Source organism: Spermophilus citellus (genome assembly GCF_964194105.1).
Source record: "Spermophilus citellus genome assembly, chromosome: 2".
NCBI lineage: Eukaryota > Metazoa > Chordata > Mammalia > Rodentia > Sciuridae > Spermophilus > Spermophilus citellus.
In genome coordinates, this window is record NC_138183.1 from 6,601,965 (window position 1) to 6,616,045 (window position 14,081).

Here is a 14,081-nt window from a genome sequence, read left to right on the forward strand (position 1 = left end):
TGGGAGACACAGACCTCACAGACACTGAGCCTCGGTCTCCCCCTTAGTAAATACGGGTGGCCTCCGACCTTTTCCCACGGTGGGAAGAGGAAACTCGAGTGTCTGTGGAAGGCTCTGAGGACAGTGGCCGGCATGGTCTTGCAACAGATGTCGGTGTCACCGGGACACATACTTTCCCTGGATTCTCCATTACAAACTCCCAGCTCTGTGAGGCCAGGGAGGACTGAACCCCATCAGCCACCTCTGCTCCCCTGTGGCTCAGTCCCCGAGGCCGGGGTGCCTCTGTCACTGCGGCTGGAACCTCTCGGGTTCCCAACGCCCCCGGGGCACTTTACCCACCCACGACCAAGTACCTGAGGCCCACTAACAGGGCGGGGTTCCATCCTGGCTCTGTCACTTACTAACAGGTGGCCCCGGGCAAGTCACTTAACTTCTCTGAGCCTCCGTGTTCCCAGGGGAGGGCCAGGAGGAGGGCTGGGACTGGGAGACGTGGCGCACGCCTGCAGAGAGCCCGACTACACAGGGCGCGCCACCCCCTGCCCATGGGTGGCCTGTGCTCTGGGTTCTCCGTCCGCAGTGAATTCTTGGGGTGCTGTGAGACACCAGGGTGAAGGAGCTTGGGGCTCTGATGTCGGAGAGTGGAGCCCTGTTGGGAAGACGCAAAGCGGGTGGTTCAGGCGGCAGAGTCTGGCCACCTGGATCTGTCTTGTGTGGAACCGGGAAGCTCGTCCACAGCCCTCTCTAGGACACACTGTTCTTTTCAGAGGGAGAGCCGAGCAGGCGGGCCGGCCACGTGACAGCTCTTGAAGCTTCTCCTTTGAACAGCCTGCTGTGCCTCCTGCTCCCAATCCACTGGCTGCCGCCAGCCACGTGGCCAAGCCTAATGTGTGGGGAGAAGCGCACCCCCCAGCCCAGGCCCGGTGTGTCACGTGGCCATAGGACAGCCGTGGATACTTCTCCCTGGGAGGACAGCGAATAATTGGGAACGATGACCCGTCGACTGCCGTCCGCCATCTTGGTCGCAGATAGGTGGACCTGTCTGTGGCACAGGTGCCCTGGGTTAAAGATGGCTGCACACTGTCTCTCCTCCCTTCAGAACACCCGGCTCTTCCCCCTCCCTTTACCGGCTCTGAAGAACAGGAACATAGCTGAGCCTCAGATGTCAGGCCTCTGCTTTCCCCTACCCAGCCTCCACGGGGAGCCCCGCCATGTTGGGAGGAAGCCCAGGGGAGCCGATGGAACAGGAGGCCTGAGGTGGAGCGCCAAGGTGCTGGACCGTGAAGCTCACCTGCGTGGACCTTCAGCCCAGCCCCCTGCTAACAAACAACCCCGCAGATGACTGCAGCCCTCGCCTCTCTTGATGGGAAACCTGTAAATGGGAGAGGGGGAGAGAGTTTTCTGGTCTCAGACACTGTTCGGGCTGATCTGTGCCCCACTCGGGGGTCGAAGCCCTCACCCTGAGGACCTTGAGGAGGTCGCTGAATTAAAACGAGGCAGCTGGGGGTGGGTCCTAGTGCAGTGGTGTCCTGATAAGGAGAAAAGACTGGACTGTGAAGATGCAGTGAGGTGGCCTCCCAGGCCAAGCAGGGACTTGTAGAGGCCAACCCTGCGGAGCCTGGTCTTGGGCTTCCAGCCTCTAGAACTGTGAGGAGTTCCAGCCACAGTCTGTGGGGTTTTGATGCCACTGGTGGGTGGGAACAGGAGGCCCACACGCTGGAACCTGGTAGGACAGAGGCGGGCCGGAAGCCTGGCTCCACAGGAGCTGGGTGGTGGGGCGCAGGGGAGGGCCGCCCACCCTGGCAAAGGGGGGGGCTCTGGAGCGAGGTCCCACAGCTCTCGGAATTGCTCCCAGCCGCCCTCCGTGCTCTGTGGCTCCTGAGCCACCCTACCTCCTTGGCCACATTGGACGGGAAGCCTGAGAACAGGCCCTGGTGGCGGTGACTGGCTTTCTGGGTGTGCCTTGTGCCTGAGCCCAGGGTGGTTTGAAGTGTCAACTGTCACAGGACATTTGAGTCCCCTGGTAGCTTTTGGGACGTGCAACCCTCCAACTGAGGTAACCCCAGAACCTCGCTTCTCATCTGCTTGTTTCCAGCCGGCGTTTGACATTAAGGACGTGCCTGGGTTTCCTGGAGATGCAGCCCTGGACCTGACCTTGGCCCTGCAGCTTGTTGGTGCCCCACCATTGCGCCAGCCCCCAGCCCCACGGGGCGGTTAACAGAGGGTGCGAGAGTCACAGCCCTTACCCGGCCTTCACCCTGCGAGCCAGTCCTAGCTGAGTGTGTCATAGTTTTAGTATTTCCCCCTAATCTAGAATATTCCTTATGGGCTATCCATGGATTATCTGTTTTGAAGAGTCTCGACACTAAGTTTAAAATTCACCATTAGGCTTCTCCCCAGTGCATTTCCGAGGACATAGACTGCTGAGGGCCATTACCAAGTAGGAAATTTCCTTGCCAGCGTACCCTATGTTAATGATTTCGCTGTTGACATTGCATGTTAGGTGACCCTGCCCAAGGACGAGGGTGGATCCAGGATTAGGGTGTATCCTGCAGTTTGAGGAAGTATCCTGGTCCTTGGATTAAGGGCGTTCCCAGTTTAAGACCTTGGATTTTAGGGAAGTTCGATGTTGAGGATTATTGCTGCTGGAATTAGGGCGTTCCTGCTGCCTGAGCTCTCATTGAGTTCTCGTGAGATTCAGAGAGGATTTTGGGAAAAAGCCTGGTGGAGTAGGTGAATTGGTTGGGAGCAGAACTGGGATTGCCCCAGAACGTGTGTGGAGACTGGTGTGAGTTCGGGAATAAAGAATTGCTGTTTGAATCGACAAAGCTGTGTGGTGGCTCGTGATTCTGTGCCCAGCCAAGACTGCGGCATTTGGTGGCCCGTACGCGGGATGTCTGAAGCTTGGGGGTAAGTGAATTTGCTCGCTCCTGAAGGAGAGCAAAAAAATGGGTGACTATTTCAAAAAACAATGTGTTCTTGTTTTGATTTATTTTGTTTTTGTTTCAAGTTGCCTGTTCCTAGAACTTTCTCAGGCAAACTGGCGAAAATGGTTGACTCGAGGTTTGAAGCTGTTCGCCTCCGAGGAAGAGAAATTGTTAGAGAAAGGAGGCACCCCAGTGAGACCAAGAACAGCTAGGACATATGTTGATACAATACAAAAATGTAGTAGCCCATGGCTTTTTAAAGACGTGTTATTAAGTCTATCAATGGGACCATCATGGTATCCTGTAGAAGGATTTTTCTTCAACAAGAAAGAGATGCCTAGTTCTGTTTACTATACTTGTCGAAGATATTGGTTTTTACAGACATCTGATTAATTTACAAAGCTAAAGTGTTAAAATATCAACCACTAAATATAAAATCAAGTACTCTTTACTTATTAAGTTCCATAAGGTAATATATGTGTGTTTTCATAAATTGGTAAATAGAAAAAAGTTTAATATTGCTTTGGTCTGTGTCTTTGCTGAAACAAGGTTACTAAGTCTTAAGATTCTATCAGGTGTAATTTATATACAAAAAGTATAAGAAGTTTCAGTTGGGTTTCAATTACAGTATTATAGTACCTTAAAAAACATGAAAGTATTTCATCTTATTAAAGTGGAGTAATTTGTCTAAATTCAAAAATTTTATAAGGGTTGTTTCAGAATGTGAATTTATAAAAAGGGTTAATGGTTAAAAAAGAGATATAAAAAGATTCAAGATGTGGAAATATATTTTAATATAAAAGGTTAAAGGAAAAAGAAATGTTTCTAGATGAGATAATCTCTGTGGTAATGTAAAAAGTTGTAAATGCCATTTAAAAAGATTTTGAGGAAACTAGACTTACTTTATAAGCTTGAGAAAGGAAGAAAGAAGAAAAAGGTATTTGTACATGGCAGATTGAGACAAAGCTTCTTAATGGAGAAAAAAAAAAAAAGCCTTTGGTTGAAGGGCAGCCATGTAAACTAACATTAAGCGATTTAAACAGAATCTAAGCCTCGTTTAAAAGAGTAAAGCTGTAGGTGGTGAAAAAGTACATTTAAAAGTATAGTATAGATGATAATTAGAAGGCTTTAAAAGGTTAAATTGAAGGTGGTCGAGATACCTTCATGGCGGAAAAAAGATTGCTTTACTCATCAAACTATTTAAATGTACTTATTAAACCAAAAAGAGGGAGATGAGATAATCTTTGTGTGGTAAAGCAAAAAGTTGTAAAATGTCTAAATAAGTTGCAAAAGGCTTTAAAAGGTCAAATTGAAGGAGGTTAAGATGCCTTCATGATGGAGGAAAAAAAAACCATGAAAATGGGAAGATAATAAGATAAAAGATATTTAGATAAAGAAGATTAAAAATTTGAAGTGAAAAACTTCAAAAACAGAAGTACAGAAAGGTAAAAAAAGAGAAGATGTAGAAAGATAAAAAAGATATAGGAAGATAAAAAAGATGTACAAAGACAAGAATTTTAAACCCACAAAATAGGAAACAAAAGAAAACTAGGAGGAAAAAAAAAAGCAACTAAGGGTGAATGTACAAACCTTAGAAGAAAACTAGAAGATAGAAATAAGATAGAAAATGGTTGAAAATGTCAAGTAAAGGTATTTCAGATAGAAAATGCAAGAGGCTAAGACAACTATGGTTTAAAACCACATCAAAAAATTAAAAGGACTAAAGTAATTCTAAAAACTAAGGCAGAATGCTTTTGAATGACTTAAATTTAAAAGGATCTTATAGGGGTATATATCCCCCAAAGATAAACTTAAAATAACCCTTTTTACTCTAAATTTTTAAATTTGGATTCATCAGGACTTAGTGCTGCGGAAAGACATATGTATCCGAAAAATGTACATAAGCCTAAGGTACTTTGGAAAGATATTCTAACAGGACAATGGAAAGGTCCGGATCCAGTTATTGTCTGGAGTCGGGGTTCCGTTTTTGTTTGTTTCCACAGGGAGAACAGCAGCCGATTTGGACACTAACTAAAGCAATTTCTACAGACCAAAAAGAAGATAATTTGACTCAAATCCATAACAGCTGATATCCAGAGTTCCAGCTTGGCTATTCTTACATCTGCGACAGTGATTAACCAAGGTGTTTTTTCAATATCTATTTTATTATTGCATTTTTCCCACATCGTAAAGTTCTATTTTATTTTTTGAGCTCATACAAACCTAGGTTAATGTTTTTCTGATCAGTTTTATTTTTTGACTAGAGTTTTTAAACATTGCAATGGAGATTTCACCTAGGTAAAACTACAAGGCCTTTATTATCTTATGTGTTGTATGTTATGTGTGCACTGTTTTGTGTTGTATGTCTGTATGTGTGTATGTCCATATTTCATATGTGAGGAGCGCTCATGAAAAAATGGATCCAAATTTTTTTTATTCACGTGATTTAAATGGTTTAATTTAAATTAGGTAAACAGCTGTTAATGATTATTTTTAAAGGTGGTTAACAGATCTGTTTGCTTACTAATTCAAATTAGGTAAACAGCTGTTAAGGATTGTTTTTTAAGGAGGTTAACAGATCTGTTTGTTTACTTTCACCTTTCCTTTTCATTATATTTAATAATTCTGTTCAGGATAATGTCTCTTTAGCGTCATTGCCAGAATTCCCATCTCCATCCCAGTGCCGGTGAAGACTAAGATAAAACCAAACTACAGCTTCTCTCTCACAGTAAACTGTATAAACTGATGCATCAATGAATATAACTCAACAAGTAATGCTCAATCAAGGACTTGATTTACTTTGGGAGGAAATGGACATATTGATAGACTCCTCCGATTTGAACTGCCTGCAGAACTTGCCTGGACTATATATCAGTTGCATGCATTGTGAAATATCGTCTGATGCAGCGAATTGTGGTACTGCTGGCATATCTTTGCTGATGGTGTCACCAGTGATGCAATTTCCTTGCCAGCGCACCCCATGTTAATTGTGGTAATGCTGGCATATCTTTGCTGATGGTGTCACCAGTGACGCAATTTTTCCAAAAGAGCCATCAATTGGCTTGGTGTCGTGGCATTTCTGTATCCTCCTCCCTTCTACTAGTGATGGTCTAAAATTTGGGGGCCAACAGAGGTGAGGCAAGAACCTCACCCCCCCACTGGCACCAAGGATATTTGGGGGCCAACAGAGGTGAGGCAAGAACCTCACCCCCCCACTGGTGCATAGGCCTATCCACAAGCATGGCTGTATGCTGGACCGGTAGTCAGTGACGGGTATGATCCAATTGCAGTGGTATCAACCTAAGACAGGAGGCTGACGCCTAAAGGTCAGTTTTCCCATGACGGGTAAGAACCATATGTTGAATTGGACAACCTACCAGGCACGGTCCTTAAGCCACATTGCTTGTTGTTTAATTAATCAGAAGGGGGGAGATGCTGAGGGCCATTACCAAGTAGGAAATTTCCTTGCCAGCGTACCCTATGTTAATGATTTCGCTGTTGACATTGCATGTTAGGTGACCCTGCCCAAGGACGAGGGTGGATCCAGGATTAGGGTGTATCCTGCAGTTTGAGGAAGTATCCTGGTCCTTGGATTAAGGGCGTTCCCAGTTTAAGACCTTGGATTTTAGGGAAGTTCGATGTTGAGGATTATTGCTGCTGGAATTAGGGCGTTCCTGCTGCCTGAGCTCTCATTGAGTTCTCGTGAGATTCAGAGAGGATTTTGGGAAAAAGCCTGGTGGAGTAGGTGAATTGGTTGGGAGCAGAACTGGGATTGCCCCAGAACGTGTGTGGAGACTGGTGTGAGTTCGGGAATAAAGAATTGCTGTTTGAATCGACAAAGCTGTGTGGTGGCTCGTGATTCTGTGCCCAGCCAAGACTGCGGCAATAGACAAAGTTAAATTTAAAACTCTCATCCACTCCAAGATCACATCCTGCGTTCCAAGTGCAAATATGTCAGAAGTTTTGCTAAAATGTCATTTGTAACTAGCACTTTGCAGAAGCAACCAAGTGCCGAAGGGGCAGGGGAGGTGCTGGTCTGGCAGAGAGGTTTCTGCAGGTGTCTGTGGGGTGGGGCTGGGGAGGGCCACACCTGCCAAGCTGGGGGAGTAGGGGAGGAGTTCCCGCCAGCCCAGCCTCCACAGACCCTCCTCCCAGCTGGAGGCAGGCCTCCACCCGGCTTCCTGCAGGACGTGGGCTTCTGAGGGTGTCTCTAAACATCCCATGTCCTGGGGGCACAGAGGGCCTGGGGACAAGTCGCACTTGGCAGTCCTGCAGACGCAGACACTTCCGCGGCCCTCGAAGCCCTGCTCTCCTGAGCAGCCTGGCTCCCCCGGGAGTCTCCTCTCTCTGCGGGGCCTGGTGAATACAGTGTCCTTCTCTGCCCTAGCAAGGCGGCTTCGGCCTCACGCACCTCCTGTCTGGGAGGCCCTGGCCCAGCCTCTGCTCCACCGTGCGCCTGAGTTGCCTCTTCTTATGAGGACGCCAGGCCCATTGGACTAAGACCCCCCCACATGATCGTATTTCATTTGAATCACCTCTTTAAAGGTTCTGTCTCCAAATATAGCCACATTACGATGAGCTGAGAGTTGGGGCTTCAATGTAGGAATCTTGGGGGAGGGGGGCACACAATTCCGTCCCTAACCTGCAGTGATACCACCAGGACATGCTACACAGTTTGCTTCCCAAATTCTTCAGCGCAAGCCACAAGAGCAGAATAATGTTGGCTTTGCAATTCTTATAGGTAAGAGTCTTACCAAGTATTTCCCACTGTGTGACTGACAGGGGTGCCATCTTTTCGGTAGCTGTTTCTTTGTCAACTGTGTCCAGCCCCTCAACCCACCCTATGTGTCTGTGGTTGCAGCCCACTACTTCTAGGAGTCTGTATCAGTCAGATTTTGCTAGATTATGCTGTATAACAAACATCCCCTGAATATCAGTAGTTTGCCATAGTCAAGGTTTATTTTCATTCAGGTTTAACATTGGTTACTCCCACTCCAGCCCCACCACACTGCTTCACATGCCCTCTTTGTTCTGGGGTCCAGTCTGACAGCAGACCCCCCACACAGAACATCCACCAGACAGAAAAGAGCCAGAGGGCTGGTCAAGCTGCTACCAAGCTCTTAAAACTTCTGCTGGGCAGCAGCACATAGCCACACCTGCTTCACTGATCAGCTGGCAGTGGGTGCAGATCTGTGCTCTTGGAGTAGGAGGGGGTACAGCCTTCCTGGGCAGGGGATTCCTGGGAAGCTTGGCTCACCTGTGGCTGGGATGTGGCTGTGGAAGAGCATTGCTTAGCATACCTGAGGCCCTGGGTTTCATTCAAAGAGAGAGAGAGAGAGAGAGAGAGAGAGAGAGAGAGAGAGAGAGAGACCCATCTTCCACAATACTTAGCCTGTGGGGCTTTGCATGCCACGCCGATTCCTTACTATAGCCCCTTCTTTTTTGGGGGAGTACCAGGGATTGAACTCAGGGTCTCTAGACCACTGGAGCCACATCCCCAGCCCTAGTTTGTGTTTTATTTGGAGACAGGGTCTCACTGAGTTGCTGAGCACCTCGCTTTTGCTGAGGCTGGCTTTGAACTTGCGATCCCCCTGCTTCAGCCTCCCGAGCTGCTGGGATCACAGGTGTGGCCACCACACCCGGCCCACAGCCCCTTATGGAGAAGACTGAGGCTTTGCAGTGTTCACTGTGTGCACGGAGATGCAGCCCAGGGACCTCGGGCCTCTCTGTGCATACAAGGTCCTCTTCACATTGCACCTCTGTTCTCAGAGGCCGGGCCAAAGGACTCCTGGCTCAGGATGTGGACCTCGTGGCACGCACAATATCAGCATGTCATGGTTTGAGCCGAGGTGGGGGGCCATGAGCCAGCCCACGGCACAGTTGCACTCCCACCAGGGGGTGGGAGGCCCGTTCCCCGGAGCCCACACGCCCCCAGCTCTGCTCCGCTGTGCCCACTGTTCGCACTGTGCCCAGAACTGGGCATCTGCCAGAGCGTGGGTGAGGGAACGGGGGATCTGTGAAACAAACCCATCTCTCCTTCCACAGGGACACTGCTGGGCAGGAGAGTCTCCACTGACCACCCCAAGGATTCTCCTGCTTCAGTGCCCGGGTGGCTGGTCACCCCGTCCATCTTGCTGTTTCAGAGTGTGAGGAGCTGGCTATTTAACCTTATGACCTTTCCATTATTACCCCATCTGTAAGCATTTCCTTTAGTTAAGGGGGGACAGACCAGGACTCGGTGGGCCACCGTGGGACCTGGACACTAAGGCCCCACACGACCCACATTCAAGGAGGCTGTGGGCTGGGGCTGGATGGGGTGGTGGTCAGAGATGGGGTCTTTCTGTTCTTCCCAGGCCAGCCAGGTCACATGCCTCTCCTCCAGTGACAGGCAAAACAGGTGTGAGGGTGATTCTCAGAGAGAGGGACAGTCCAGGGGCTGGGGGAGTGGGAGAATTCTGAGCAGGGAGCAGAGGCCCATGGGAAAGGGTGTGGGGGGACCCTCCTAACCACGCGCACACACGCTGCCACAACTCCCCCTGGTTTAGACACCCAACTCACAGAAGTTCTGTTTTGCTTCAGATTTTTTATTTTTTTTTAATTTTTTTAAGAGAGAGTGAGAGAGAGGGGGACAGAGAGAGAGAGAGAATTTTAATATTTATTTATTTTTTCTTAGTTCTCGGCGGACACAACATCTTTGTTTGTATGTGGTGCTGAGGATCGAACCTGGGCTGCACGCACGCCAGGCGAGCGCGCTACCGCTTGAGCCACATCCCCAGCCCTGCTTCAGATTTTTTAAAAGTCATCGTTAGGAATGAAAATCAAAGCAATAAGCCGGATGGAGTGGTGCGCCTGCAGCCCAGGCACTCGGGAGGCCGAGGCTGGAGGATCCTGGAACCCAGGAGTTGGAGGCCAGCTTGAGTGACGTAGAGACCTCAGCTCAAAAAAAAAAAAAAAAAAAATGGAAAAGAAAAGAAATGAGTGAAAGGGCTGAGGAGCAGCCAGCCTTGCCTGAGAACCCGCAGGCCCCTGCAAGTCTTCACACACCCCTGGAGGACAGGTGTTGTTATTACGGATTGGGAAACTGAGGCCCCAGGACACAAACCTGTATGCCCATCTATTGGGGACTGGATAACTGATTGTAGGTACATGTGTTTCACAGAATACTATACAGCCACAAAAAGGAGGTGGAATGAATTGCCAAACAGGACACATAGTATTAGTTGACTTTAACAGAAGTTCTATAAGCATTTGTAAGGACAGAAAATGTCAGCCACACTTCAGGCACAAGTAGGAAGTGTTGTCAACAGGGCCAGGGGTTCTTTTTTCCTCTCCCAATATTTGCCTTTCCGTCTTCGCCAGCACAAGGCCCCACCTGGGCGTTCCAGTGTGACTGTGCTGAGTCGGGGCCAGGAGGCATTCTGAGATGGTCTGGGCAAGGTTCTGGAGAGGCCCGGAATCTGTGGAATGGAAGGGGTGGGCACACGGGTATAATGACAAAACAATCACAACAGCCTGGGAGCCCCTTGAGTGCCGGCCTTTCCACCAGGACTGCACCTGCTGGACGTCCCTGTCAGGCCCGGCTGGTAGTTCCAGTTCTCATTCCACAGAGGAAACCGAATCTGAGAGAGGGCCCTGGGGTCCAGTCTCAACCGCAGACTTCAGGGAGAGATCCTGTAGCCACCCTAGTTGTCCCCAAGAGCAAGGGGGACAGCAGGTGAGGAAAGCATGTGTGCCTCGCAGGGCACAGGCTGCAGAAGGTAAGACAGGGGACAGTGGGCAAGGTCACTGTGCTGGAGACACAGGTCGGTGCCTGGTGGCAGAGGCCCCCTCACCCAGCCCAGGTGCCAGGCTGCCCAGGGCTCAGTGCTCAGCCGCCCCTCTTATCCTGGTCCTGCTGCTATGTGACCTTGGCCAGGGACAGGGCCTCAGTTTCCCTGTGTGCCCAGAGAGGGTTTGTCCCGGGGGGTGCCCTTTCTGCCCTCGGGCCCAGCATTCTAGGCTTGGGGGCGTTGATGTGGGTCTCCTGGGGCTGGGGCAGCTTTGGGTCCAGGGCCACTTCCTGGGGTAAAGTCTGGGAGCCCCAGGCCTCGCCCAGCAGCCAGCCGGTCCCTCTGCCACCAGAGCCGCTTAGGCCACAGCGGTCCCCGCCCCCGGCCCTCGGCCGCCTCCCCCCCCCCCCCCCCGCACGCCGCCTGGGCGGGTCGGAGCGACGGGGCGACGGACGCGCGAGCGCGCGGCCCGGAAGGGAGATGCAAATGTTGTTCATCCTCCTTCCTTTTAAACGCTGAAACCAGCCTTGACAGCCCCGGAAAATAAATGGCACCGACTCGCTGGGATTTCAAATTCCGTGATTAAGGGCTGAAGCGAACGCTCGCCCTCCCCCGCCCGCCGCCCTCCCTCCCTCCCTCCCGGGCTGCGACAGCGGCTGGCGGCCGGGGACAGCTTCTTGCGCGCCTGCCAGCAGCCGCCCGCTCCGCCCGCCCCGCTCCCGGCTGTTGATCAGCGGCGCCCGCAACGCCCCCGCCCCGCGCGCCCGCTCACACGCACGCGCGGGCACACGCGTGTGCACACGCACACGATGCACGCCTGCGTGCACAGCGGGCAAGCAAGCACCTGGCCGCTGCCCGCGCCCCGCGCGCTCCACACCAGCCCTGGGGATCTGCTCGTTCTGCGCCCAAAGGAGGCTGCCACGTCGGGGCTGGGGCGGGGGGGGGGGACAGGGGGAGGGAGGCCCAGGGCAGGGCGCAGCCAGGGCCGGCGGCTCAGGCTCCCCGTGGGCCCGGGAGCACAGGGGCGGCTTTCAGGCAGCTGCCAGAGCTGTCCCCACGCCGGCCTCTAACTGCCCCGACCCCGGGAATGTGGGCTGCCTGTCTTCCTCCCGCTCAGGCGCGAAGGCAGCCAGAGCGCCAGGGACAGCTGACCTGTCTCAGCCGGCTGGGAGGGGTCCGTGGGAGAGTCAGGTTCTCTAGCTGTGTCCAGGAGAGGCCCAGAGGAGTGAGGGAGGGCCACTCCTGTTCACAGTCACTGCCCCGCCCCCACCTCCTGTCCCCAGCGGGGCTCTGGCTGATGGCCGGTGATAACAGGATCGCCCAGGTGCCAGCCGGAGGGGGCTCCCCTGCTCAGGCGGTCGCTGGGAGCTGGCTGCTGGTGCGAGGTGCAGAATCAGTCTTGGGGCACCCACTGGCTGTGTGGGGCCACCTGCCCCACACGTGAGAGAGTGGGCACAGACCTCCTGGGCAGTCTCTGGACAAATGCTCCTGGCCAGGAAGAGTCAGGATCAGGCCGGTGTTCACCCCAATCTGTCCCCAACCCGAGATGTTACAGAAACCCTGTGTTTGTTTGTTTGTTTTGTTTTTGCTCCTCTGTTCCTTTCGGTCGGGAGGAGGAACCCAGGGCCTGTGCTGCTGGGCACGGTCCGCTCTGCTCTCCCACTGAGCTGCACCCAGCCCGCTAGCCCTCCCACACTCTGACCTGTGAACCGCTGCGTCAGCACAGCTCAGTCTGAGAGCAGTGCTCACTGTGCCTCAGCCGGGTCCTGGGCCACCAGGCTTCAAGGCCAAGCTGCACCAAGTTCAAATGGGATCTCCATCATTTGGAGCTCCAGGGCTCCCAAGGGAGGGGCCGCCTCCAGAGATCGGACGCTGGACTCAGAGATGGAGGGATGCTCCCAAGGCCACACAGTGGGACCGTTCTAGACAGGCACCTGCTCTCCTTGAAGTCCCCCCTTACCCCCTAGCTACAGGGGGTCATGGCGAGTTTTAACAAATAAACGTTTACCGGGAAGACCTGTTCACTGTGTTTCTGCAGGTTCTGTTGAAGCCAGGCCCTGGCTTTTCGTCTGGCCATGCCTCTGGGCACCATCAACCCAGCAGCTTTCCCACCGGAGGCCTGAAAGCAGTTGGGAAGCACCCCTGGGCCCGCTGAAGTGGGGGGCCGCCAGGAGAGTGAAGCAGCCGGGGCCTGGGGATCCACACACACCGGAGGGTGGCTGCCATGAGTCAGCCGGCCCCGGACAGCAGGCAGGTGCTGGGGAGCGTGGAGATGCCGCTGACTTTGAAGGTCGCCACCATCAGCACTCAGCTGAGACTTTGCAGAAAACCACCAGAGAGGTCTCTCAAACACACATTCCCACCCGCTTGTCCCTGGATTTCCCAGCTTCCCTTGCACCTAGAATGTAACCCAGCTCTGGCCAATGAGCGAAAGGATTCCAAGGAAGTTTTTTCTTTCTGAATTAAAAGGCAAGGATTTCAAGGAAAATATACTTCACTATACCCTTCTTCTCCTTGCCTGGAATGTGGACGTGATGACTCAAGACGGGGCAGCCATATTAGCACTGTGTGGACAAAAGCCAGACACTAAGACTGGGAGAGCAGGAAGCTGGAGTTGCCTGGATCCTCCTCTAGGGACCTGTGCCTGGTGGCAAGTCCTTGCCATGTCTCCAGCATGAGGGACAGTGTGAGGTCCCCAGTGCTCTTTTGGGGGAGGATGTTCCTTCATCCTAAAACCATGTCCTTCATACTGTGGGTTTCAGAATGTAACTTACTTCATGAAATGATCATCCATGATGGGATTTAACATTTTTTTATTCTGGTTTTGTTCCCATCCTTCCCTTGCAAAATAAAAAATTGGCATCCTTGTTGTCCCACATTTTCTCTGGAAATCACACGGGTCTTTGGGCGCCTGCCTGGGAGCCCCCAACTCGCTCACACCAGGCCCTGAGGGGAGAGGCAGTGGCAGGGGCCAGGGGCCTGGGCTGCTGGCCCAGGCAGAGCCGTTCCAGGTGACTGCACTTTGGCCCCAAAGGCCTGGCCCTGGGAGGACCTTCTCAGCCCGCTGGGCCTCTGCTGCGCCTCCCTACCTCCTGCACAGGGTGTGCCCACTCCCAGGAGCACGCCGCGTTCCAGAGGCGTGAGGGCGCCTTCCGGGCCGGCCAGCAGTGTGTGTGCGTCCCAGCCTCCAGGCCCAGTGGCTTGCAGGCCCCTGCCAGGGACAGCCACCTCCAGCCAGATGGATGGTCACCCCAGCAAACAGGGAGAGGGCCAGGGATAGCAGGGGACAGCAGAAGGCCTCCGGGACCCCGGCATCCAGCAGTCTGGGAAAGGACCCTGGGAGCGCGAACAGGAGCGGCTGGGGGAGCCGCTGGACCAGGGAGCAGGA

General features: G+C 52.5%; 1 long non-coding RNA gene across 1 annotated transcript; it reads left to right on the forward strand.

Moving 5' to 3' along the window:
• The first annotated feature begins 112 nt into the window (after positions 1 to 112).
• On the forward strand, positions 113 to 13,563 carry LOC308640842. The gene is made up of 5 exons (XR_014020364.1): positions 113 to 2,276; positions 8,694 to 8,773; positions 8,970 to 9,070; positions 9,712 to 10,638; positions 12,732 to 13,563. It is a non-coding gene; the product is annotated as an uncharacterized lncRNA (long non-coding RNA).
• Positions 13,564 to 14,081: the final 518 nt, after the last annotated feature.